We start from the raw sequence: 25,635 nt of genomic DNA, 5'->3' as shown, positions 1-25,635 counted from the left end.
TCATTTATTTATAGTAAGCCATTTATTATATGTTTATTATGTGTCAGGCAGTGGGCTAAGCTCTTTGAAAACAAATACAAGCAAATATAAAACAAATGAGAAAAAGAAATCGTGAAGGGCATCTGGAAGTGTGTGTTGGGGGGCGGCCATGGATGTGCAAAAACACAAATAGCAGGCTTGGAACTGGTGGTTTGGAAGAGATGTGGAGACTTGGATCTGGGCAGGATGAGATGAAAGCTCACCTCTCAGAGACCAGAGAAGTTCCAGGGTCAGAGTCCAAGATGGCAATAGGGATGAAGGGCAGAGAGGAAGCAGCAGGGCTTGAAGCTCATGGCCACAAGTGAGAGAAGGAGTTAAGTTATGTCAGTTGACCTTCTCAACAACCTTGGAAAACAGATGCTATTATCAACCCTATTTTACAAACCAAAACCCAGCAGGGTTAAGTGATTGACTATAATTGATATCATATTACTTGACTTCCCCATGGGTGAGGGAGGGAACAGGAGAGAAAGAGAAAGTTTGGAACTCAAAAAATTTAAAAAACAAATGATAAAAAGAAATAATAAATAAAAACAATAATAAAAAGTTGTGTTCACAAACTGCCTTTGATTCCTCCCCTTCCCCAAATCATTACCACTTCCCCTTCCCCAAAACAATTTTTAAAAATTTTCTCTGAATACAGTTTATATTTGTTTTTCTGTATTTCTACTGTTTCTCCCCCAGCAGAATATAAGCTCTTTGGAGTCCAGAGGATATTTTCATTTAAATGTTCATCATCCCCAGCAGCTAGCACGGTTCCTGGCCTTTGCTCACTGCTTCATAAATATTTGCTCACTTGATCGGAGGTTTAGGGCAAGAAGGGTCCTTGGAAATCACCTAATCACAGCGTGTAGAAAGGAAAGAGCTCTCAGAGGCTAATTCAACATCCTTTATTTTACAAACCCAGAGAAATTGAGTGGTTTCCCCAAGATAGGGACAGCAGTAGAGCATTTAAATCAAGATATTTTCCGTCCTCTCTCCACAGTCCCATGGAACTCTTTCAGTGGAAGGAGAACAATGAAAAGTAAAATTACCTATCCAAGGTCCCCCTAGTGATGGGAAGATGAACCCAACTGAAATATCATCCCTAAAGATCCACCATCGTAAGAGAATGGAACCCACCAAGTTAGCCAGCCAGGGAGGAAGATCGCACAAGGATAATGCTTCATTCACAGGCTTCCATCAGGGTCCTCAAGGTCAAATTGCTGCCTTAGCAAAGTGGACTGGGGGGAGGATGGGGATGGGAGAAGCTTGTGTAGCACCTGAGGCTGCTATTCTTGGTTCAGGCTGATGCTCTTAGCCCCCCTCACTTGGGTGGGCACCGAATTCACTTAACAATTAAAAATATCCATCCATAACCCGTTGTTCCCATGTCGGATTGATGGATTGCTGCTTGCTCATGTCAAATTGATGCATTATGATTTTCTCATTCTGGAACAATTGATTATTACTGCTGCTTTTTTTTATTTTTTAAAGTACAGCTTACTGGGCAATTATCGACACCATCCATACATTACGGACCTAATTCAGCCGACGCCTGACAAGCCGGCCTGGCCTCACGGCACCAAGTTAACCTCTTCCAAATTGCCCCAATCAGGAGGAGACCGGGAGGATGTGCTCAGGAAAGTGGGGGGGGAGGCGCCCCCTCCTCACTGGCCTTTGGGGCCAGCAAAGACTAAACAGTTTATGCCTCATCTTGGAAACAATTGCTTTCTGCTTTGAGCTTTAAGTGGATTCAGACCCAGGGGGTTGACTTGGGAGCAGTAGGAGGTCAGTGCACACACGCCAAGACATGAGCATGAAGGAGAAGGGGGGGGGCATCAAAATAAAAGGAGGGAAGAAGGAAAGGAGGGAGTCGTTGGTTTCTAACCCCCAACATCTGGTGAAAAATGGTCATGAAGGAAGGGGGCCATGGGAGAGAAGCCTCTGGAGGAGGAGGTCCAAGATTGTAACAGTGACAAACAAGGGCCCCAGTCCCCCCGCCCACCCCCAGTCTCAAATGTCATGAAGGGAAGTAGACAAGGGGAAGGGAGGAGGAGAGGAAGGAGAGGGAGAGAGGTCAGGACTCAACTCCCTTGAGCCAGAGGAGCTTCAAGTGTTTGCAGATGGGAAGGGAACGGAACGACATCCAGGTTGCAGACTCTATCTGGAAGCCGACCACAGAATGAGAGGGTTTTAAAAAAAGAATAAGATTACTCTGTGGGAAAAGGAGAGTTTCAGAGTTTACATTTCATGGGATCTCTGGCACAGAACTGATGGGGACCTGATGACTTCCATCAACGGGGACTCTTCTTACAGTGGGGGAAACTGAGGCTCAGAGAGGCAAGGCGGCAGCTTATAGATCATAGAGTTACTGGAAAGGAGCTCAGAGGTTTATGAAGTTCAGCTCCTTCTCAGTAGAGAGGGGGACCCTGGGTTCTAGAAAAGGATCATACTAGTGACTAAGGCAGGATCCGAGTTCAGGTTTTCCCTATTTGAATTGCAGTGCTCAGGAATAGTTTCCCCTGGATCACAGAAAGGGGATGCAGAAAGCAATGGGTCCTTCCCTCATCCAACCTGGGAAGGAACCAAGGGCCCTCACCAACCCCTAGCCCAGTGTCTATTCAGGAAACCTTTTCTCCTTCTCCAGCTTTAAAAAAAAAAAAAAAAAAAAAAAAAAAAAGAAAGAAAAAACAAAAACAAAACAAAAAAACAAACAAACAAACAAAAAAAACAACTTGAGGCTTGGCCAGAAAGGACTGAAGTAGGAGGTCAAGAAAAACCCAGCCCAAGAATTCCCAGAGCCCTTGTCCCCTTGACAGGTGATGCTCTGGAGTGAGAGCGAAGGGGCTTCTCCCTGAGCCACTTAGGAGCAAAGAGGCCGAGCCCAGCTCAAAAGGAGCCAGACAAGACGTCCAGACTCTGCCTCTCCTGCCAGCTCCTGCCTGGATCTGTGGCTATTTCAGTGTCCATCGATTTGTTTGTGTATTCACAGCCTGCCAGGGCCTCCACACACACACAAACCCTGGCTCTCACTGTCTCTGTCATTGTCTCTGACTCCCTCTGTCTCTGATTCTGTCTCTCTGTCTCTGTCTTTCTCTGCCTCTATTTCTCCCTCCTTCTCTCTCTTTCTCTTTGTCTCTTTTATTGTCTTCTCTGACTGTCTCTGTGTTTGTCTCTCTCCCTCCCTGCCTCTCTCTGTTTCTCTGTCTCTTCTCTCTCTGTCTCTCTCTCTCTGTCTCTGTCTCTGTCTCTCTCTCTCTCTCTCTCTCTCTCTCTCTCTCTCTCTCTCTCTGTCTCTCTCTCTCTGTCTCTCTGTCTCTCTCTGTCTCTGTCTCTCTCTCTCTCTCTCTCTCTCTCTCTCTCTCTCTCTGTCTCTCTGTCTCTCTCTGTCTCTGTCTCTGTCTCTCTCTCTCTCTGTCTCTCTGTCTCTCTCTCTCTCTGTCTCTCTCTCTCTCTCTCTTTCTCTCTCTCTCTTTCTCTCTCTCTCTTTCTCTCTCTCTCTTCTCTCTCTCTCTCTCTCTCTCTCTGTCTCTCTCTCTCTCTCTCTCAGTTTCTCCTCTCTTTTTCTTTCTCTTTCTCTCTCTGTCTCTCTCCCTTCCTTCCTCCTTCCTTCCCTTCTTTTTCCCCTCCCTCCCCCTCTCTCTTTCTTTCTCTATCTGTCTCTCTTTTTGTCACTCTCCCCCCCCTTCATCTGAGAAGCTGGCAGAGCTGGGATTCTCCCTCTCTTCCATTCTTTCTATTTAGCCTTCATTCCTTGACTCTTCTTCTTACCTTCCTCAGGAGACTCCCAGAAAGAATTTTTACCTCACTTGGATCACAAATGTTTTTATTCAAAAGGGATTGACTTCTGGTCTCTCCTGTCATCCTTCATGGTTTCCTTTTTTTTTCCCCTCAGATCTTTTACCAGAGCAATAGGAAGCTGTCTCTTGGGCAACTGGATGCCATGTGCTTGGAGGGATGCCAGTGTCCATATGAAATTTAGACCAAGGTTGAAAGGGATAGAGAGGAATTAGAAATGGGAAAGGACAATCTAGGCCTAAGGAACCTGCTCAGATTGAGGGATGAAGGTAGACTTCAAGTTAAGTATACATTAAAAACAACTTGAAATGGAACAGTCAATAAGCACTTATTCATTGTCTGCTATTTGCTAGCACTGTGCTAAGAGCAGAGAAACATGGAATCTCTTAACAGAAATATGGAATTTCAGAGTTGAGAGGGCCTCCAGCAGCTACATGGTATTCCATCTAGTAAAGTAATTGTAGCCCAACATCCCCTTCCTCCCTCACTCCTTCCTTCCTTCCTTCCTTCCTTCCTTCCTTCCTTCCTTCCTTCCTTCCTTCCTTCCTTCCTTCCTTATTTCCTTCCTTCCTTCCTTCCTTCTTTCTTTCCTTCCTTCCTTCCTTCCTTCCTTCCTTCCTTCCTTCCTTCCTTCCTTCCTTCCTTCCTTCCTTCCTTCCTTCCTTCTTTCCTTCCTTCCTTCCTTCCTTCCTTCCTTCCTTCCTTCCTTCCTTCCTTCCTTCCTTCCTTCCTTCCTTCCTTCCTTCCTTCCTTCCTTCTTCCTTCCTTCCTTCCTTCCTTCCTTCCTTCCTTCCTTCCTTCCCTCATATCTAATATTCCCCTTTTTCATCCCTTTTCCTGGTTCACCATATTACTACTCGGCCCCACTGAACTGGCCAGACACTTAAATACTAGATATTAAATTAATTAATTATCCCTTTCCACTCAAATCCATAATCTCTTCAGTCAATCCCCAAACTAACCCATTAGAGAATCAGTTAATTTCATCCATTTCAAATTGAACCAGGCAAGGCCTTTTGCTCTTAGTTTAATGCTTTCAATTCATTTAGTCATTTAAAGAAGTCTCACCTGAGAAAGGTATCAAGTCAAAATATCTTGTGAATTACTTAGAGTGGAGATATATGGTTGCTTAATTCCATTGCCACCTACCCTGCACTGGCTTTTTTTTCCCTTTGCAACATTATACCATACACTAATTATTCTCATGTTTCTCAGAGGATTAAGGTTTCACAAAGCAAATTCCCTTTCAGATATAGCTCAGATTAAATGACCTCTGAGATCACTTAGATTCTGTGAGTCTATAAAAATCCTGAATGATGCAAAGTAAAGTGAGCAGAAGAGTTTACACATTGACAATATTTACAGTTAAAACCCAACTTTGAATGACTTTAGAACTCCAGTCAACTTAATGATAAGCCCTGAATTCAAATGAATAAAAATGAAATCCACCATTCACCTTCTAATACAAAGAAAATGAACTTAAATGGCAGAAAGGACATATATATTCAGATATGGCCACTATGAGAATATGTATATTAAATTATAGTTTTGAGAAATTTGATTAATTTTTTTTATTTCCTCAATTAAATGGGTGGCCAATAGGTTGTTCATTTGTGTCTGACTCTTCACCACCTCGTTTGGCATTTTCATGGCAAAGATGCTAGAGTAGTTTACTGTTTCCTTTTCTACTTCATTTTACAGATAAGGAAACTGAGGCAGATAGGGTTAATTGACTTGTCCAGGATCTCATATTTAGTAAATGTCTGAGGCCAGGTCTTGAACTCAGGTCTTCCTCACACCTGGGCTGGTGTTCTATCTACTGTGCTACTTAACTGCTATGGGCAATAAAAGGGATAGATTATTTTAAAAAATTGTTACTTAAAATATTTTTAAATTAAAATGAAAAGGCATCTAGGATGCGCAGTGGATAGAGCACCAGCCCTGAAGTCAGGAGGACCTGAGTTCAAATCTGGTCTCAAACACTTAACATACTTCCTAGGTGTATGACCCTGGGCAAGTCATTGATCCCAATTGCCTCAGCAAACAAATAAATAAAGATAAAATGAAGAAAAAATTCTTAAGTTTGGTGCTAACCTCTCTCACTTTCAGTTCATATCCTTATAATCTCAAAGAAATCAGGCTTGTTTTCAATAGTTAATATGGCTTTCTTTCTTCCTGCCTGAGATGAAGTTCACAGAGCCTTGAAACAATTACAAATTTTCAAAAGACACTCATTAAATCAAATCAAGGCCTGTTTTTTGGTTAAGTTAGAGCAGGAGTTCTTAACCTGGGATCTGTTAGCTTGTGTTTTTTAAACAATAGTTTGATCATTATGTTTCAAAATAATTGGCTTCCTTTGGAATCCTGGGTATTTTATACAATCACTTAAAAGCATGATTCTGTGGAAAGGGATTTGTCCATCTAAAAGCCCTCCCCAGATCTCCACAGGGGTTGTTCAGGACACAAAGAAAGTTCTGAAACTTTTTATTAGAAAGAAATGGAAGGATCAGACTCTCTGCGTCCCTTCTGCACTATTTATGACTGACCAGTTCAAAGGTCATGTCCACAGGCTGTCTTGAGGGCTTTACTCCTTTCATTTCTTAGTTTATTAGGCGAGATGTCAGTCAACACTCAACCTTCTGCTCACGGGAAACTCAGAGAGGGCACCTGGAGGAGACCGGGAAGCTGAAAGCCAGAAGAACACGGCTTTAATTCAAGCTGGCAATAATGTCTTAGAATTCTATTAACTTGAGAAAGGAGATGACGCCATGGGGGGGCGGGCTTGTGGCTGTTTACTGACTCCCAAGGTGGGACATTAAGCCCAGGTTATATGGAACTGATGACGGTGGAGAAAAGGTAAAACGAGAGAAGCAGCATCCCATGGCGGGCAGAGCTCTGAACTTGGAATTGGGAAGACGGAGATTCCGATTCTGCCTTAAGTATCTTGCTGTCTGTGTGATCCTGGTCAAGTCACTTAATGCCAAACATAGACATAGACACATATATTTATAGAACATATAATATTCATATAATTATTTAATTTATATATATATAATATATTATTATATATATTATAGTATATATTATATATATATAATAATTTATATATATATATATATGTATATATCCCCCAGCACTTTCTCTGAGTCTTAGTCTTCTGCATAAAAAGGACATAAAACACCTACTTCACAGGATCATATGGTTCAAATATATCATCCTACCTTGGAATGACACCGTCCCAGACGTGATCTCCTAATTAAACAGTCTACGCCTAGACTCCTTATTTCTTGAGGATCTCCAACTGTATTTACTTCATTCTCAGCTCATTCATTGTCTCCTACACTAGCAACCCCTGGCCCTCATTATTGCTTCCCAGCTTCCTTTGTGTGCTGTCTCTCCCATTAGAATGTAAGCTCCCTGAGAGGAGGGACCTTCTTATTTTCTTATATTTGTATTCCTGGCACATAGTATAATGTCTGGCGGCATATAATAAATGCTTTAAAGAAGGTTCTATTCATCCAGCCCTCTAACCATCCATCTACAAATACACACCTATGTATATATAATATATACATAGGTGTGTATTTGTAGGTATACACACACATACACACACACACACACACACACACACACACACACACACACACATACAAGAAATTGAAGTATAAGGGGAAGCTTCATTCCCTGAGGGTTCCAGCCAGTAGAAGTTTTAGTATCATCGCTTTGGAGCAATGAGACATAAATACTATTTCGTTCCTCCCACCACTGCCTCCAACTTGAGAAAGTACCATGTTATAAGTCAGTCTATGGGAAAGTCCTTCTAGCTAAGAAACTTCCCTTGTGGTTACGGAGGCCCATCTCCAATATGACAAAAGGTTTTCTTTCCACATTTTCAGTATTTTCAAGAGCGTTTGGCCCTGGATGGAGATCCCTGTGCCAGGGGAGAGCTGCTTACCCCATTGGACAGCACTGACCATTGAGGGCACAAGCTTTTCCCTTTGGAGTAAGCATTTATTCAGCCAGAAAGTTTACACATCAAACATTTGGGGGAAAAAAAGACAGGGGAGAATAAAGCAGATTCTTTGCCCGAGACATCCCACTGACGTGCTAATCCCAAACAGAAATTGTACATAGCGTAGCTGTGTGCACGCAAGGCTCCCGACCAAGCTGGCCCCTTGTAGCCTCTGAATCCCCACCTGTTGTTCTCCAGCTACCTCGCATCGCCTCCCACCAGCAGCTGGGAAACCCAAAGCTGCCCCTTCCCTCTTGCTTGCTTCCCTTGCTTGGATGAGAAGATTTTCTTGGGTCTGGCCAGTTTTCTCCCCCTCCCCTCCAAACTCAATCTAGCCTTAAGTGACAGCTCCAAAGGGCCTGAAATCAGGCTACTGGTCACCTTAACAACCGGCAAAGCAAACAAAGCAGATACAGCAAAGATAAAGCAATGTGAACATGTACAAGGGGAGGACGGATGGAATATAGCACACACGCAACACACACACACACACACAGACATTCCAAGGGCATAGAAAAGGGGACTTAGACTGCCTATAATTAGAGGCTACCACATCCCTAAACAAAAGCAAACTTTTAGCCCTTTTAGCAGAGTTGCCATAGAAATCGGCCCAGCCAAGCACTCTTGCTAAACAACTCTCTTCCCCGCCTGACCACCACCACTTCAAAGCAAATATCTCTCATTTTCCTCCACAGGAAACATTATATTTGGGACCCAAATCTTTCACCCTGAAGAGGGAGGTATGAGAAATGAAAATTCAGCTGGAAAAACTCAAAAGCTTTTGCATGTCTGGCTTCTTCACAAAATACAGGAGGAGGAAAGAGAGTCCGGTTTCCAATAAATCTCGTTCCGGTGTCTCTGGAGGGGTGTTACAAGGAAGGATTGCAGACTCACTGAATCCCCTAACTGGAAAGGACCATTTGAAGAGTTCAGAAACTCCTGGGAGGCCGGGTCTATTTCACTGCTCACACTTGGCATCCCCAGCATCTCCCCAATGCCAGGGACATAATAATATATCCACAGGCAATGAATAACTCTGGTGGATTGATTGATTTTGTTGAGTCTATATCTGAACAGAAGTTCCCTTTGCATCATATTCAGGATGGGGTCATCTGGCTTTGGCAGAAAGATCTCCAGGGAGGGAGAACCCCCACCCTCCTGAGAAACAGCTCCACTTCTGAATGCCATTTATTGTTGAGGAATGTTACTTAACAGTAAGTCTTAAACCATTCACGACCTGGCCCCGTTTACTGTCCGGACTTATAATATATTACTTCTCCTTCCAAACCCTCCAGTCCAGTAAAACTGACTATTTGTTCCTTAGGCTGGGCTCTTAATCTCCAGTCCCCCATGCATTTATTATGGTTGTCCTTTATATGTGGGATGTACTATCTCCTTATCCTCTTAGGAGATCCTTGTTTTCTTAAAGTCCCAATTCAAACTTCTTTCTATAAGAAATCTTTCTCAATATCTTTACATCATCAGCTTTGAGTGTTTGTCCTGCTTCTCCTCCTCTTTCTTCTTCTTATTCCTTTTTTTTTTCTTCTTTTTCTTCCTTCTTCCTTCTTCTTCTTATTCCTTTTTCTTCCTCTTTTTCTTTTCTTCTTCTTCTCCTCCTCCTTCTTTTATTCTTTTTCCTTCCTCCTCCTCCTCCTCTTTCTTCTTCTTCTTCTTTTTATTTTCTTCTTTCATCTTTTCCTTTTTCTTTTTTTCTTCTTTTTTCTTCTTCCTTTTCTTCTTCTTCTCCTCCTCCTCCTTCTTCTTTTTCTTCTTCTTCTTGCTTCTTCTTCCTTCTTCTCCTTCTTCTTCTTTCTTCTCCTTCTTCTTTCCCTCTCTTGTTCTCTTTTTTTCTTCTTTTCCCTCCTGTTCTCCCTTCTTCTTATTCTTTTCCCTCTTCTTCTTCTCTCCCCTCTTTCTTTCTCTCCCTCCCTCCCTCTCTCTCTCTCTCTCTCTCTCTCTCTCTCTCTCTCTCTCTCTCTCTCTCTCTCTATATATATATATATATATATATATATATATATATATATATATATATATATACATATACATATATATACATATATATACATATACATATATATACATATGTGTGTATATATAAAACACATATATAACATATATACTATGTATAGTATATATTTTATTTATAACTAACACCTGTTCATCTGTAAAGAGAGAGACAGAGAGAGGGTCTATATTTTGTATATGACTAACACCTGTTTCAAAAACCTCTCCCACAGAAGCCATTGTTATTGTTATTGTAGCTTTAAAAGTCAAGTGGAATAATGTAGAAATGTCAATTGTAACCATCAGTTTGGAGTGTCTGTTCAGTGATGTTTTGAGAGCTGCTGAAGAATTTTTTTTTATCACAGTTGGAGAGAAGCGAGAGAAGACAGAGGAAAAAAAAAAGATTGGGGAGGGTTTCTTTCTTGATTGGGCTATTAAAACTTTTATTTCACAAAGGGAATGAAAAGATTTCTTGTAAAGGAACTCTTTGTTGGAAACTAAATGTTATAAGACTATGTTTTCAAAAGTGGAAAAAAAGTCACTTGCCATTTTACAGTAAAATTTTGATTTCATGGTCATTCTCAGAGATAAAATATTGTGGATTATCATCTATGGCTTTGGGTTTTTTTTTGCTTTTTATTTTATTAAAAATTATTTAATAACTTAGAAGATTATAATATTTAGTATACAGAGATATGAGTAACATATTGGGAGAACCTGCAGCAGTTTATTAAATGAATGAACTTAAAGCACATGTGAAGGTTCTATGCATATCTAATTGAAAGATATATTGAAATTTGTCAGTGAATGAGTAAATATACAAATATATTCTCTGAATTACCGGAGAACTCAAAATGATGTGATGAAATGTGGAAATCAGTCAAGTATTAGCTCAAAGAGTAGCCTCCAAGCAAGTTTGATTGGCCTGTATGACCCTGTTATATTTGGAAAGATTCTCCAAATCCTGTTATATATGTACACATCGTATCCCCTAGATAAATTGTACCTTTCCTCAAATTCAACTACTGTTTTTGTTTGTTTTATCTTATAACCTCAGGTCCTAGCATAGTATATGTCATATAATAGGTATTTAATGTGTTGATAGATTGATTGATTAAACTTGCTATTCTGGAATTTCCATCCATGGTTATTAGTTCTGTTCTTTGGATCAAAGATTATTCAGAGCACCTTTCCACATGTCCGCCCTTCAAGTGCTTAAGGAAAATTATCTTCCCCCTCACACACAATTTCTAAGTTTTCTCTTCTCCAAGATAAACAGTCTCCTTTAATTCCTGCTTTCTGTCACATTTAGATGGTGCAATGAAAAGATCTTGGTGTGGCAGCTTGGTCTTTCCAGAGCTATCTGAATGCTCTGCCTTTTCTCTATTGCATGCTCTGATTATCCCAGACTCACTGAGGTCCCTTGCACCTCTGAAGTCCCACAGAACTCAGATTATAAGATAAGAGCCCAAGCTAAAAATGGTCTTAGGAAACATGTAATCTCTTCCCTTCCATTTACAGATGAAGAAAGCAAGCACCAGAAAGATGAAAATATTTACACAAAGTCATGGAGGGGAGCAGATCTAGAATTCAAATATAGTCCACTTTTCTCTATTCATATTTCTACCTTCTAAATCAGGGCTTAATTGTTACCCATTCAGACTTTTACAATGGCCTTCTACAGGTTTTCGCTTCTAGACACTTTCCCCTCTCCATCTCATCCTATAAACGGCTGTCAAAATAATCCTCATGTCACTCACGGTCTTAAAAAACTTCTATGACTGCCTGCTGCTTGCCACATAGAATATAAACTTCTTTGCCTGTTATCCAAAGCACAGTTTAGAGAAAGCTCTAGATTTGAGGGAAGAAAATCTCGACTTTAAATACTTTAAATTATTAGTTGTGTGACCCTGGTCAGGTCATTTCTTTACTATAGTATCCCCTTCTTTATAATAAGTGACTTGAATTAAAATGCCACAGCATCAAACTCTTGCCAAAACAGATTAAAATGTATTTATGAAATGTTTAATAAATAAAAATACAATACAACATATATGATGTCAATTTGTGGTTTTCTAAGTCAATATGTAGGCCAAGAGGGCTCTATTTGTATTACAGTTTGACACCACTAAGCTAGACAGCTACAAAATGAGAAACAGTATGGTATAGTGGAAACAGCACAAGTTTTGAGGTCTAAGGACAGAGAATTAATCCCGCTTCTGATGTGAGTAGTAACATTGGGGTAAGTCACACACTCCAACCCTTGCTTTTCTAGTCTTCAGTGTTCTCATCGGCAAAATGAAGGTATAAACTCAATGAGTTCTGAAATCCTTTCCAGATCTAAAGCTATGAGCTTATTGTCCTTTCCTGCTCTAAATCCTCTGATTCTTGCAGAAAGAAAGAGAAAAAATAAGTAGACAGAAAGAAATCTGATTCTGAATGCATCACAAGGATGACCATACGTGTATATAAAAATATAAACATATAGAGAGAGATATGCATGTGTATACATCACAATCTTTATATATGTATATTTGTATAACATATTATATGCTTATATGTAATATTATATTTATTCCTCAAAGGCCTTGCCTGCCTCCCATCTGAATATCCATCCTCTTTATTCTTTGTTTTTCCCATTATAATATAAAATCATTGAGAAATTAGGACCCTCTTGCTCAGGTTTATTTATATTTTCATTGCTTAGGATAGTGCCTGGAACATAGTAAGTACTGAAGAACTCTCTCTCTCTCTCTCTCTCTCCTCTCTCTCTCTCTCTCTCTCTCTCTCTCTCTCTCTCTCTCTTTCTCTCTCTCTCTCTTTCTCTCTCTCTCTCTCTCTCTCTCTCTCCTCTCTCTCTCTCTCTCTCTCTCTCTCTCTCTCTCTCTCTCTCTCTCTCTCTCTCTCTCTCTCTCTCTCTCTCTCCATATTTCCCCCCCATATTTTTATACTGTATATATGTATTTTGATCTACTCATTCACAAACCTATCTATCATCTATCTCTTCATATCCTTGTCTATCCATCCATCATCTATCCATCCATTTATCTATCTCCATGTCTATCTATTCATCTATGTATCCAAATATCTATTCAACTATCTATCCATCCATCCATTTATCTATCTATCTATCTATCTATCTATCTATCTATCTATCTATCTATCTATCTGTCCATCCGTCCGTCCGTCCCTCCATCCATTCATCCATCCATCTGTTTATCTATCTACCTACCTATCAATGTATCCCCATATTTATCTATATATTTATTCATCCATCAATCCATCAATTCCTGGAAAAACTAAGTTCAAAGACTACACAAAAACCTATGCTGGAAGCTGAGGACACGCTGCTTGATAATTTCCATCAGTCCCTTTGGTCTCTGTCGAGACCCCCACAGAGCCCCAAGCCCTAGCTGCCTGTGCTCCCTGCAGAATAGCAGGGAAAGAGTGCCAAGCGGGGAAGACTATGCCCTTGGAAACATAGGGTCTACTATGCCACCTGCAGGACTCTCTAGAATAAAGTGACTTCTGGTCCTCATCGGGGACTAGGCCGTGAAGGCCTGGCCTGGGAAGAACCCAATCTGTTTTTCAGTCCAGCAGAGAGGCAGAGAGACGGTAGGGGGAGGGGACAAGAAGGCTCTCCCACTGATGAGGTCCAGCAGGAGAAAGATGCCAGGATGTCACTCCCTCTCCAGCTGTTTCCTGCCCGTTGCCAGGCAGACAGACTGATTCACTCGGGGTTTGGCGACAGGGAGAGAGGGCCGCTGCCTCCCACCCTGGCACCTCGTCTGCAGTCATTCCTGCCCTAGAGTCCTTGCCAGCTCCTAGGTTTCCCTGCCTCCAGATTCTCAGCCAATTTGATAGCTCACTCCGGATTGCCCATAGCTTCCTCACCTAATAAGCCATCTGGAAGGATTTTCCCCTGGCAAATGTCAGAATTCTAATACTGAGGTGGGAGTTGGGGATTGGAGGGGGGAAGGAAGTGGGCATTTTTAGCCTAGAAAAGACTCAAGGAGTTCATGGCTTCCAGCATTTGAAGGCCAGAATGAAAAAGAGGGCTTTACCTTGTTCTGTTTGGTCCCAGAGCAATGGGTGGAAGTCACAGAGGCCGGTGTTAGCTGGATATCAGGAAAAGAGTCAAATGGGGTCCTCAGGAGGTGGAGACTTCTCCCTCTCCCCTTGGAGGTCTTCAAACATAAGCTGGATGAATAGTTTTAGCCCATTATAGTGGAAGTTCCTTTTATGTATGAGTTGGGCTGGTGGTCACCTGACATATCCTCCATCTCTCAATTCTACAATTCTGTGATTTAAGCCAATGTTTTATCTCTTGATGCCTTTGGCCTTTGGGATTAACACTGTTCTTGTACCTTAAAGGGATTTATGATATATTTGCTACATTATTATGTAGATGAAGCCCTAGTAGTAATAGATATTTTAAAACTTGTTTCACTTAGGAGCTTTAGCCTTTATTTTTATTTTTTTACTGTATGCAAAGATAGTTTTTTTGCACTTATTTGTACAAAATCTTGAGATTTCTCTTTGTATCATTTCCAGATGGTTCTGATAGCCAAGAGAATTCTCTGACTATGGACAAGCCATTTCACCTTGCTCAGTTTTACTTAACTCAACTAGAAATTGAATACAATAATATCTATAGTGTAGGCCTAGACCCTAAAGGGAGCAAAGAAAGAGGGAAAGGACCGATTTGTACAAAAATTTTTATATTTACTTGTTTTTCAGTAGCCATAGACAAAAGTTAGAAATAGAGTGACCATCTTTTAAACAATGGCTAAATAAATTGAATGTAAATAAATATTGTGGAAGATTATCGTATCATAAGAAATGATGAAATGGGGGCAACTAGATCATGCTGTGTATAGAGCATCAGCTCTGGAGACAGGAGCTCCAGAATTCAAATCTGGTCTCAGATACCTGAGATGTAAATAACTGGACAAGTTATTTAACCCTGATTGTCTGCTCCCCCCCAAAAAAAAAAAATGAAGTGATGAAATAGGCAATTTCACAAGAAACTGAGAAAAATAAAGGAGGAAAGGAGAAGGAAATTAGGGAAGAAGGAAAAGGAAGAGGGAAGGAGGAACAAAATCAATTCCTAACAGATATTTTCTATTAGGAAATTGAGTATTTGAATGATTCTAAGCCAGACAGGGTAGATGGATCAGCTAGGTAGCACAGTGGATAGAGTGCTGGGCCTGATATCAAGAAGACTCATCTTCCTGAGTTTAAATCCAGATATTTCCTAGCTGAGTGACCCTATGCAAGTCACTTAACACTGCCTCAGTTTCCCCTTCTGTCAAGATGGAGAAAAGAAAACCACCCCAGTTCTTTGCCTTAAAAAGCAAAAAGGGTCACAAAGAGTTAGACATGAGTGCAAAACAACTAAACAACAAGAAACCACACATATTATTCTTCCCTTTTTTTGGATTCAGATTCAGAAGAAAGACACTAGACAGGATATTTAACTATTTATTTTTATTTTTGAAACAGAATTTGATTGTTCCAAATGCATTCAAAGATAGTTTTCAGCCTTCATCTTTGCAAAACCTTGTGTTCCAAATTTTTCTCCTTCTACCCTCCCTGGTACAGCAAGCGATCGTCAGATCTGGTTAAACATGTGCACAGACAGGATTTTTTAAAGGATTTGGCTTTTAATTTTCAAGAAAGTCACATCTGAAAGAAACAAAGAACAGGCCTATTTCTCTAAGAGTTTGGAAGTGATGCATGTGAATGGCTCACCTTAGAGCATAGAGATGAGGAGTTTTCTTCCTGGGTGGGATGTGGGGGAGGGAGATGACGCCTTGGGTTCGGGAATGATATGCTTCATGCATTTTATAAGAAGTTGAAGTCTGCCCATATTTGAAGGACGCAGACTGTGTCATCTTAATCATCTGCCTTTGTCCCTTTGTTGGGTGAAACATCTGGCCCCAAGCCGGGAACATCCCGAGCTTCCCTTTGCACATATTTGCTGGAGAAAACACCCCACTGTTTGCTTTCTCCTCAGAAGCGTGATGGGGATCTTCACAGGGCATGGAAGATCAAACCCCTTGAGGTGGTGAAAAGGCGGTCTCTCTTTCGCTCAGGCTTCTGGGGTGGGTACCAGCTAACCCTTTTCAGGGCTCACAGGAACCTCAAAGTCCAACCTCCTCACTTTATAGATAGAGGAAACTGAGGCCCAGAAAGGAGAAGCAATGGATCTGAAGGCAAGTCCTCTGCCTTTGGACTCAGTGAGTTATCCATAATGCTCCACAATCAAGAACCAGTCATGGGGTCAGAATGATAGTATGAGTGATCTGAGATATAAATAGCCAAAGACACCATGTTTTTGTGGTGGTTGTTGTTGAGTCATGCCCGATTCTTTGTGACCCCATTTGAGGTTTTCTTTATGGAGTGGAACCTCAGTTTTCCTCATCTGTAAAATAAGTGGGACTTGATATCTGTTCCAATTCCAAGACTATAATCCTGAGATTCGAAGTCACTTAATAGCTCTGTTTCATTTTCTTTAGCTATAAAATGATAGGATTGAATTAGATGACTTTTGATGTCCCTTTCAGTTCTGGGAATGTATTATGGCCTCTGCTGACATAATTAAGGTGGAATCTAAGGTGAAAAAAAAAATGGAATTAATAGGTTCTCAAATTTCAGAGTGCTGGATCTGGAGTCAGCAAGACTCATCTTGCTGAGTTCAAATGTGGCTTCAGACACTCACTAGTTGTGTGACTCTGGCCAAGTCACTTTACCCTGTTTGTCTCAGTTACCTCATTTGCAAAATGATTTGGAGAAGGAAATGGCAAACTCTAATATCTTGGCCAAGAAAATCCTAAGGAAAGTGACGAAGAATTAGACATGACTGAGAACAGACTCAATAACACAGTTCTCTGCATTTTCCTAAAAATCACCCCCCCTCCCGGACTTTCTGAGCCCCTAACAATGGAGCTATTTCCCTCAGTCTTTGTTTCTCTGGGGCCTCAATTCCATGCTGGCTCCCATGTCTGAAACTCTTGTCTTCCTCATCTCCTCCTCACCTCCTTCAAAAACCAGTTTAAATTTGACCTAATAGGAATCTTTCCTCACCCCCCTTATTTCCAGTGCCTTCCTTCTGCTAATTATCTCTAATTGATCCAGGAGACATTACATAGTTGCTTCCATATTTTCCCACCCATTAGATTGTAGGCCATTTAAAAGCAGGGACTGCATTTTGCCTTTCTCTGTATTCTCAACACTCAGCAAGGTAACTGGCACATCTAATAAATACTCAAAATAATAAATTTATTATTGACAGCTAAGTGGTTCAGTAGAGTACTGGGGCTACAGACAAGTTTAATCCAGCCTTAGATACTTTGGGGAATCTTCGGTAAATTGTGTGGCTTTAGGCAAATCACTTAACTTCTGCCTGCCTCAGTTTCCTTTATCGCAACATGGTGATACTAATTGTACTCAGGGTCATTGTAAGGTTCAAATAAGACAATATTTATAAAGCACTTAATATGGTGGCTGGTATATAGTAGGTGCTGTTTAAATACTTATTATTGTTGTTTTTGTTTATTTATCGACCTTGAAAGATACCATTTGTAGTATAACTGGTAGGTTATCATCTTTGATTCTCTGGGGCATTAGAGTTTAAGAAAACTGGGGGAAAAATGTATACATCTAACTAACAATAGGCCTCTTTTGAGAATTACTACATTTTCATTGGCTGACCCCTAACCTTGAGATGTTCTCTTTGCCTCCTGGCTTCTTGGGCTTCTTTCAAGTCACAGACAAAATCCAAAGCCTTTCCCACTGTTCTGGTGCCTTCCTTTCACATTATTTCCTACTTATCTAGTCTACAACCTGTTTTTTCTCTCTGGTTATTCACACATTATCTCCCACATTAAGATTATGAACTCCTTGAGAGCAGGGATTGACTTGTTTTTGTTTTTTCTTCAACTGTTTAGCACAGTGCCTAGGACATAGTAGATACTTATTAAATGCTTATTAACTGACTGGCTATTGTATGTGAGGAACAGCAGGTACACCATGCCCCAGGAGACTCCCAACTGAAGGACTTGGAAGTGTGCTGAATGACAGAGCCAGAAAAAGACCCAAAATGGAATTATTTTAGATTAGATCAAAGCTTCTTAAATGCTCTCCACTTAACTCTTTTTCCTCTGAGAAATGTTTATGCAGCCTCGATTATATAGTATACAAAATGGGCATATGAATGGAACATGTATTGATCATCACAATTTTGTGACCCTCACAATTTCTTATGTGACCCACATGGAGTTGTGACCTGCAGTTTAAGCTTTGATTTAGATAACCTGAAAGCCCAGAGAGTACACATACCCCCAAATGAAGTTTTTAAAGGTAATCAGGAAAAACAGTTAAGTCCTATGTCCCTGAAGCCTATATTCCATAATTTTCATCATCCCATTCTCTGTTACACAAACAAAAATTATTGGAACTCCCATATTCTGCTTGGTGGTAAGAATGTTGATTTAAGAATCAAAAGGTGGGGGTTTAAGGCTTTGCTCTTCCTAGCTATGTGACCATCAACTAATCATTTAAAGTATTTGGGCCTCAGTTTAATTGTCTGTAAAGTCATGATAATAATGCTTTTTAACAGTCAACTCATAGGATATCTTTGAGAAAAAAAAAATCTGCCATCCTTAAAGAAATTGCCTAATCATTGCTATTTCAATCATTTATTGTTATTTATCTTGTTCTTTCTTTATTCAATGGTGTTCAGATAGAAATAGTCCTAGGGAGTCGATGCTATTAATATTTTTATTTATCTTGTTCAATAGGTTTGGGTCAGAAATGATCTTGGGAGTGACTTGCGTGTTTTGTGCCGAGTGGACCAATGTTAGAGTGATCAAGTTACTCCTTTTTATAAATGAATAAAAGTTTTTGATTGTAACTTCATCCTGTGAATATTCACTAAAAGCATCCTCAAACCAACTTAAGTCATAAATAGGAAGATGGGGGTTAAACGTACCATGTTTTTCTCCCATATGGGATTCTCCTTTGCTAAGTCTCTATACTTGAAAACTTTTCAGTCCACACCATTTGGAGATTATAAATATTAGGCATAACAAGATCTAGTAGAAATTATTAAATGTCAATGGATAAATCGTAGGACTGAGCAATTGTAAGCAACAATTTTATGCTTACTAAAAATCTAAGAAGTATTACCATTATTGTTATTATAATGAATAAGCAGGTCATTCTTCTTATCTTTTCTGATGGAATTCAGGTAAAAATTGGGTCTGGGACCAGTCAAACTACAGATATTATTCTTATAGGTTTTAGGTTTAAAATCCTATGGACTGTTGGGTAAATGGATATAATGGCTCTTCTTTGTAATAGAATAAAAGTATTGGTACTCTGTAGGCTCACTAAAGGCATACATTTAGTAACAGATATAATGATATCATTTATCATTATCATATCATTGTCATTTTGTTTGATGGATTTCATAAAGATACCCCCACAACAAATTACGATCCTGTTATTATTCTTTTATTGTTTGCTTGTTTGCTGTTCTGCAGATTTTTGTATAGGTGAATAAATCAGTTGCTTTTTTTTTTTTTTTTTGTAATTTTTTTGTAATGAATAAAAGAATTGAGGTGTATGTCCATTTTCTGCAGTCTCACTGAAAAAAATATCTTCAGGATAACTCCAATGGCAGACAGGATTATGGGAAGGATATATGCTGCATTCTGCTTCCATACAGTCTTCATCTCTATATTTTCAAAGCATTTGACTCTATGTAACTTGGAAATTAAAAGTGTTTGGTACAGCAGCACCTATTAAATAAGTCGCTTGAGGGTGTAGATCAATGTTAAGCCTGGCTGATGGTGGGTGGGCCACATGAACACATAAAAATCAATTAAGTGCTTAATATATGGCAAGTATTATGAAAGGACTTGGGGTACAAAAACAGAAAAAAAAAAAAAGGATATAAAGCCTGACCTCAAAGAGTTTACATTCTCTTGGCAGGTAAAAGATAATTAGCAAGGAGATGAAGGGGTGCTAAAACTACATCATTAGCAGAAGTTTATTAAATTCTTAATATGAGCTCTGCCTGATTGCAATTACAAAGGGCTATAGTTTTTTGCCCTCAAGGACTTTTCGCTTGTTTTGAGGGGAAAAAAAGGCATATAGAAAATTTTAAAAGTATCTAATAATAACAGATTGAACAGGGCCATGGAATCATTGATATATTGATTTTAAAACCACAAATTAATATTGTTTTATTGTATTTTTACTACATTCATAAGTAGTATTAGGTTTGTGTTTATTTTGTTAAACATTTCCCAACTACATTTTTTTATTAATAGTTTTTATTTACCAGATATATGCATGGGTAATTTTACAGCATTGACAATTGCTAAACCATTTGTTCTCATTTTTCCCTTCCTTCCCCCCCCCCTTCCCCAGATGGCAGGTTGACCAATACATGTTAAATATATTGGAGTATAAATTAAAACCAATATATGTATACATGTCCAAACAGTTATTTTGCTGTCAAAAAGAATCGGACTTTGAAACAGTGTACAATTAGCCTGTGAAGGAAATCCAAAATGCAGGCGGACAAAAATAGAGTGGTTGGTAGTTCTATGTAGTGGTCCATAGTCATCTCCCAGAGTTCTTTCACTGGGTGTAGCTGGTTCAGTTCATTCCTGCTCTCTTGGAACTTATTTTGTTCATCTCATTGTTGAAAATGGCCACGTCCATCAGAATTGATCATCATACAGTATTGTTGTTGAAGTATATAATGATCTCCTAGTTCTGCTCATTTCACTCAGCATCAGTTCATGTAAGTCTCTCCAGGCCTTTCTGAAATCATCCTGTCCCAACTACATTTTAATCTGATTCAGCCACACTCAGGAGTTTTTCCACTCATTGGGCCAGGAATTTGACATCTCTGGGATACAGGATGCAATGCTGGATTTGGTGTCCAGAAATCATGGATTTGTATCCTATCTTTGATACTTATTAGCTTTATGACTCTGGGCAAGGCACAAAATCTCGGCAAGTTTCACTTTCCTGATCTGTAGAATAAAGACAAGAACTCAATGGATTTTAAGTTCCCTACCAGCTATTCTAGTCCAGTTTCTTTATCTTTTCAGATAAGGAAAATGAAACCCAAAAGGTTAAGCACCTTAGACAGCAACAACCATCCCCTTGTGTTATATAGATCAGGGATAGGGAACCTTTTTGCTTCCAAGGGCTATTTGCATGTATATAACACCATTCTGGGCCATACAAAATTATGACTTTAAGAACTCAAGCAAGTTGTCGGACCTAGCTTTCAGCTCCTCATCAACGGAGATTGCATTAACAAATGATTCTGCAAGCCTTACATGACCCATAGGCTGATATTCCCTACCCTTTATAAATGAAGCAAGAAAAAGACCATTTTGCTGTTTTTGAGTCCTCTTAATTGTGGCCAACTTTTGAGATATTCTTAGCAAAGGAATCAGAGTACTTTTCTATTTCCTTCTCTAGCTCATTTTACAGCTTTGTGGCAAACAAGGTTAAGTGACTTGCTTAAGACCACACAGTAAGTATCTGAAGCCAGATTTGAACTAAAAAAAAAAAAAAGAGTCTGTACCACCTAACTGCCTTGTCAATGGACCACAGGATATTACAGATAATAAAAGCTTGCATTTACATAGTCCTTCAAGGTTGGCCAGACATTTGCTATACATTGCCTCAGTCAATTCATAACAGTCTTGAAATGTAGACACTGTTGATGTCCCCATTTTATAGGTCATGAAAATGAGACTCCAAGCAAATAAGTGACTTGGTTCATTGATAATTTATCTGAGGGGTTCCTAATTTTACATTTAACTGGCGATATCCCCAAGTGGCTAATAGAAGATTTGAACTCAGGTTTTTTGATTCTAAACCCATTGTTCTTTCCACTACAAAAGGCAGAGTTAACAATTACAATAGGATTTTGGAAGAGGAAAACATTATTATGGGGTTGGAATGATCAGGAAAAGTTGCAAACAAAACATGGGGGGCTGCAGTTGGCCTTAAAGAAAAAAGTAGAGAGATGCAGTGGATAGAGCACTAGCCTTGGATTTAAGAGGAACTGGGTTCAAGTCCAGCCTCAGACATTTAACCTTTCCTAACTGTGTGACCCTGGACAAGTCACTTAATTCAATTGCTTTGCCCCTCCAAAACAGTAGAAATTAGAAATGCACAAAGAAGCAAGGATCAAATTAGATCTGACATGTATACATATATTGTATTTAACTTATACTTTAACATATTTAACATGTATTGGTCAACCTGCCATCTGGGGGGAGGGGATGGAGGGAAGGAGGGGAAAAGTTGGAACAAAAGATTTTGCAAGGGTCAATTGTCATGTGAAAAATTACCCATGAATCTTGTAAATAAAAAGCTATAATTAAAAAAAATTAAATCTGAGAAGCAGCTTAATATAGCATGTAAAGATCTGAAAGGAAACCAGAAAGTCCTGGATCCAAATCCTGTCTTGGACATTTGCTGCCTCCCTGACCCTGCACAACTTATTCCATTACTGTCTCAGAGCTGGAAGTACCCCTCTAAGACTATGGATCACAAAAAGATACTAACCAGCATTGATAAAAGGAGTTTTCTTATTTGTTCCCAAACTGATGAAACCATAGATTTTGTACTTTATTCCTTAATAACCAAAGTGCGCTCGTCCTGATAGGAGATCTTTACGCAATGGTTAAATGTCCACTTCTGAGGGATTCATATTCGGATGAAGTTGCACTAGATATCTAATTCTAGGAGTTGAAGGAGTGAATACTGATGTCAGTCTTGCAAGCTACCAGCCAAGCTTGACTGCGACAGGTGAATCTGAAAGGTCCAGAATGGGAAAGAATGGGCGAACCTCCTTCTGAACTTTCAGCATCGACTTTGGGTCATACATTTGGAATTGAGGTTCTGTGACAATCATGTTGACCAGTGTTTTTCTACAGACTAAGAAACAGAGATCAAAGGAAAATAAGTGATCCAGAATCAAAGATTTAGAGCTGAAAGGAGCCATAGATGTCATCTATTCCAAATCCTTATTTTATAGCTAGATAAGGAAACAGAGAGGTCAAATTATTTCAGATTACAGATTTAAAGGTAGCAGAAACCTTAGAAGTCACTATATCTGGCCACTGGACCTAGATGGTTCTGGAAGGGGAAAGTGAGACAGGTGACCTTGTACTCCTTCCCTCCCTTAAATCCAATTTGTGGGCAAGTCATGACATCACCTCTGGATATCATGGTTTTCTTCTAGAAGGAAGGGCAAGCAAGTCCAACCTCTTTTTCCTTTAGATAAGGGACCTGAGACCCATAGAGGTTGAATGATTTGGAATTACAGATTAAGACAATTTACTATAACTTCTCTTGTGTTACAAATGAAGAAAACGAAGTTTTAAGAAGAATAAATTATTTGTCTGGGTCATTCTAAGTAGGAAAAAAAAAAAAAAAAAAGCAATTCCACCTTCTGTCCAACTGTGACGGGGCTCCTGACAAAGTCTTCTAACTACGAAGGGTTTGTCATCCTAGCTTTAGTAGGAAAAGTCCTTCTAGTCAAAAACCTCTTCCACGTTTGCCTTGGGATTGAGTCAGTGGGCCTCAGCTGACTGCATCACTGCCTTGATCTCGCTAGACCTGGTCACTCCTGGGCAATCAGCTGGCCCAGAGCCAACTTCCCACACTACCCCAGCTCTTTGTACTCTTCAGTTTAAAAAAAGCACACACACACAAAACCCTACCAACTCTTTTAGTGCAATAATGACACACCTCAATAGATCGTGTGTGGTTTGATTTAGCCATGTCACCCTCCCCTCTGGGCTAGTGAATGCACATTGCAAAAGACCAAAAAAAAAAAAAAACTATTAAAAATGTCAGTTTCAGATTCTCAGATATGCAGCTGGGTAAATAAAGCACATGGGGATGTTTTTATTAGGAGCTTTATGGCTGTGCTCACTTAAATTATGGATTCGAGGGGGAGGGGGAGATGGAGTGGGGGAGAGCCAAGGGTGGGGAAGGAGAGAACAATCAGATCCAATCCGCTTCCGGGCCTGCTCAAGCCAAGCCATCTGGTTCAGCGGATGGGGGAAGCTTTAACTATTTGGTGAAAATAGGGATATGTATATTTGTCTTTTCGGGAGATTTCCTTTCTCAACAGTAGAGACGCTGATTCGTCTGTTCTTTTGCTTTTCAATAGAAAGTTCCACACCCATTCCCAAGACCTACTCCTAGAGCTAGAGTGGGAAAAGATGTCAAAGGCCACCACCCATTTTACAGATGGGTAAAGTAAGGTTCAGGGCAGGTAAAGGACTAGTTTAAAGTCATATGAGTAGTAAATCTCCAAGATGGTAATCAAAGTAGAATCCTCTGCCTTCAGAGCCAGTGTACTTTCCATTGTACCATGATACTTTGCTTGTGATAATAAATATAATAAAGTAATAATATATATTATATATATAATTATATCAATTATATATATGTAATATATATAATGTGATAATAAATATAATAAAGTAATAATATATATAATAATGATAATATTTAATAATATGAAAATTGTCAATAATAAATAAAAGAAAGAATAAAAAATAAGAAATAAATAATCAATAAGTATTTTATAATCACCTACTATGTGTTGGGGTACAAAGGCAAAATTGAGATATCTACCCTGAAGAAGCTTACATTTTGTTCAGGAGGGGAGACAGTATGTATGTATATAAGTATATAAAAAGTAGAAGGACAGGGTTGCCTCTTACACCAAATAATTCCAATATCATTTTGTAGCTGGGATCAACATCCATTGGAAGAAACCAAATTGAAAGAAACCTTGGGTTTAAAGTCAGAGAAATAAATGAGCTGGAATCCAGGCTCCCCGAGCAGTTAGCTGCATCCCCCATAGACAGGTAGTTAACTTTCCAGTCCTAGGTCTCATGCTTCATTCATAGCTTATGGTCCAGGTGCACATGGGGTAGATACTGGATCCCATCAAAATACATGGAGAGAAGGGAAGAACATTTCTAACCATCAAAACCATATGAAAATAGAATGGAGTTCTTGAGAAGGAAGTGGATTCTTCCCTACTGGAGTTTTTAAACAAAGTTTAGATGATTATTTGTCAAAGGTATTACAGAAGGGAATTGTATGGGTTTGTATGACAGATGGGTTATAAGGCCTGAGGTCCCTTCTGGCTCTAAGAAACTGGGATTGCATGGGAACATAGATGAAGTCTCATCTTTGTCTTCATAATCCCAATACCCAACAATGAGCCTCGCACACCACAGGTACTTAATATATATCAATTGGTTGGTTGATCTCCATTCAACTCATTTAATGTTTCTTTTATAGCTACAAGTCATGGAATAATGTAGTCTGAATAATTGACATATTGACAAAGACAAAGGAGAGGCTGGAACATATTACAAAACAGGAACTCTAGTAAGAAGAATGTCATTGAAGAAATGTCCAAATTAAAAGGAGGAGGAGTTGGTGTCTTTGTGAGAGGGAAAAAATAATTTGTAGAAATGCTGGGTATACCATTGTTATATCAGCGAGAGGGAGAAAAAGGGTGAAGAGAGACAGACAGATAGCAGACAAAGAGACAGAGACAGAGAGAAAGAAAGAGACAGAGAGAACAAAAGAAAAAGAGAAAAAGAGAAATCTAAAGAGACTGACAGACACAGAAAAACAGAGACAGAAACAGAGAAACAGAGGCAGAGAGAGACAGAATTGGAGGATCCAAAGAAAAACAAATCCTATGATAAAACCTGTGA

The sequence above is a fragment of the Sminthopsis crassicaudata genome, chromosome 1 (assembly GCF_048593235.1).
Source record: "Sminthopsis crassicaudata isolate SCR6 chromosome 1, ASM4859323v1, whole genome shotgun sequence".
Classification (NCBI taxonomy): domain Eukaryota; kingdom Metazoa; phylum Chordata; class Mammalia; order Dasyuromorphia; family Dasyuridae; genus Sminthopsis; species Sminthopsis crassicaudata.
This window is presented reverse-complemented; position numbering follows the sequence as displayed.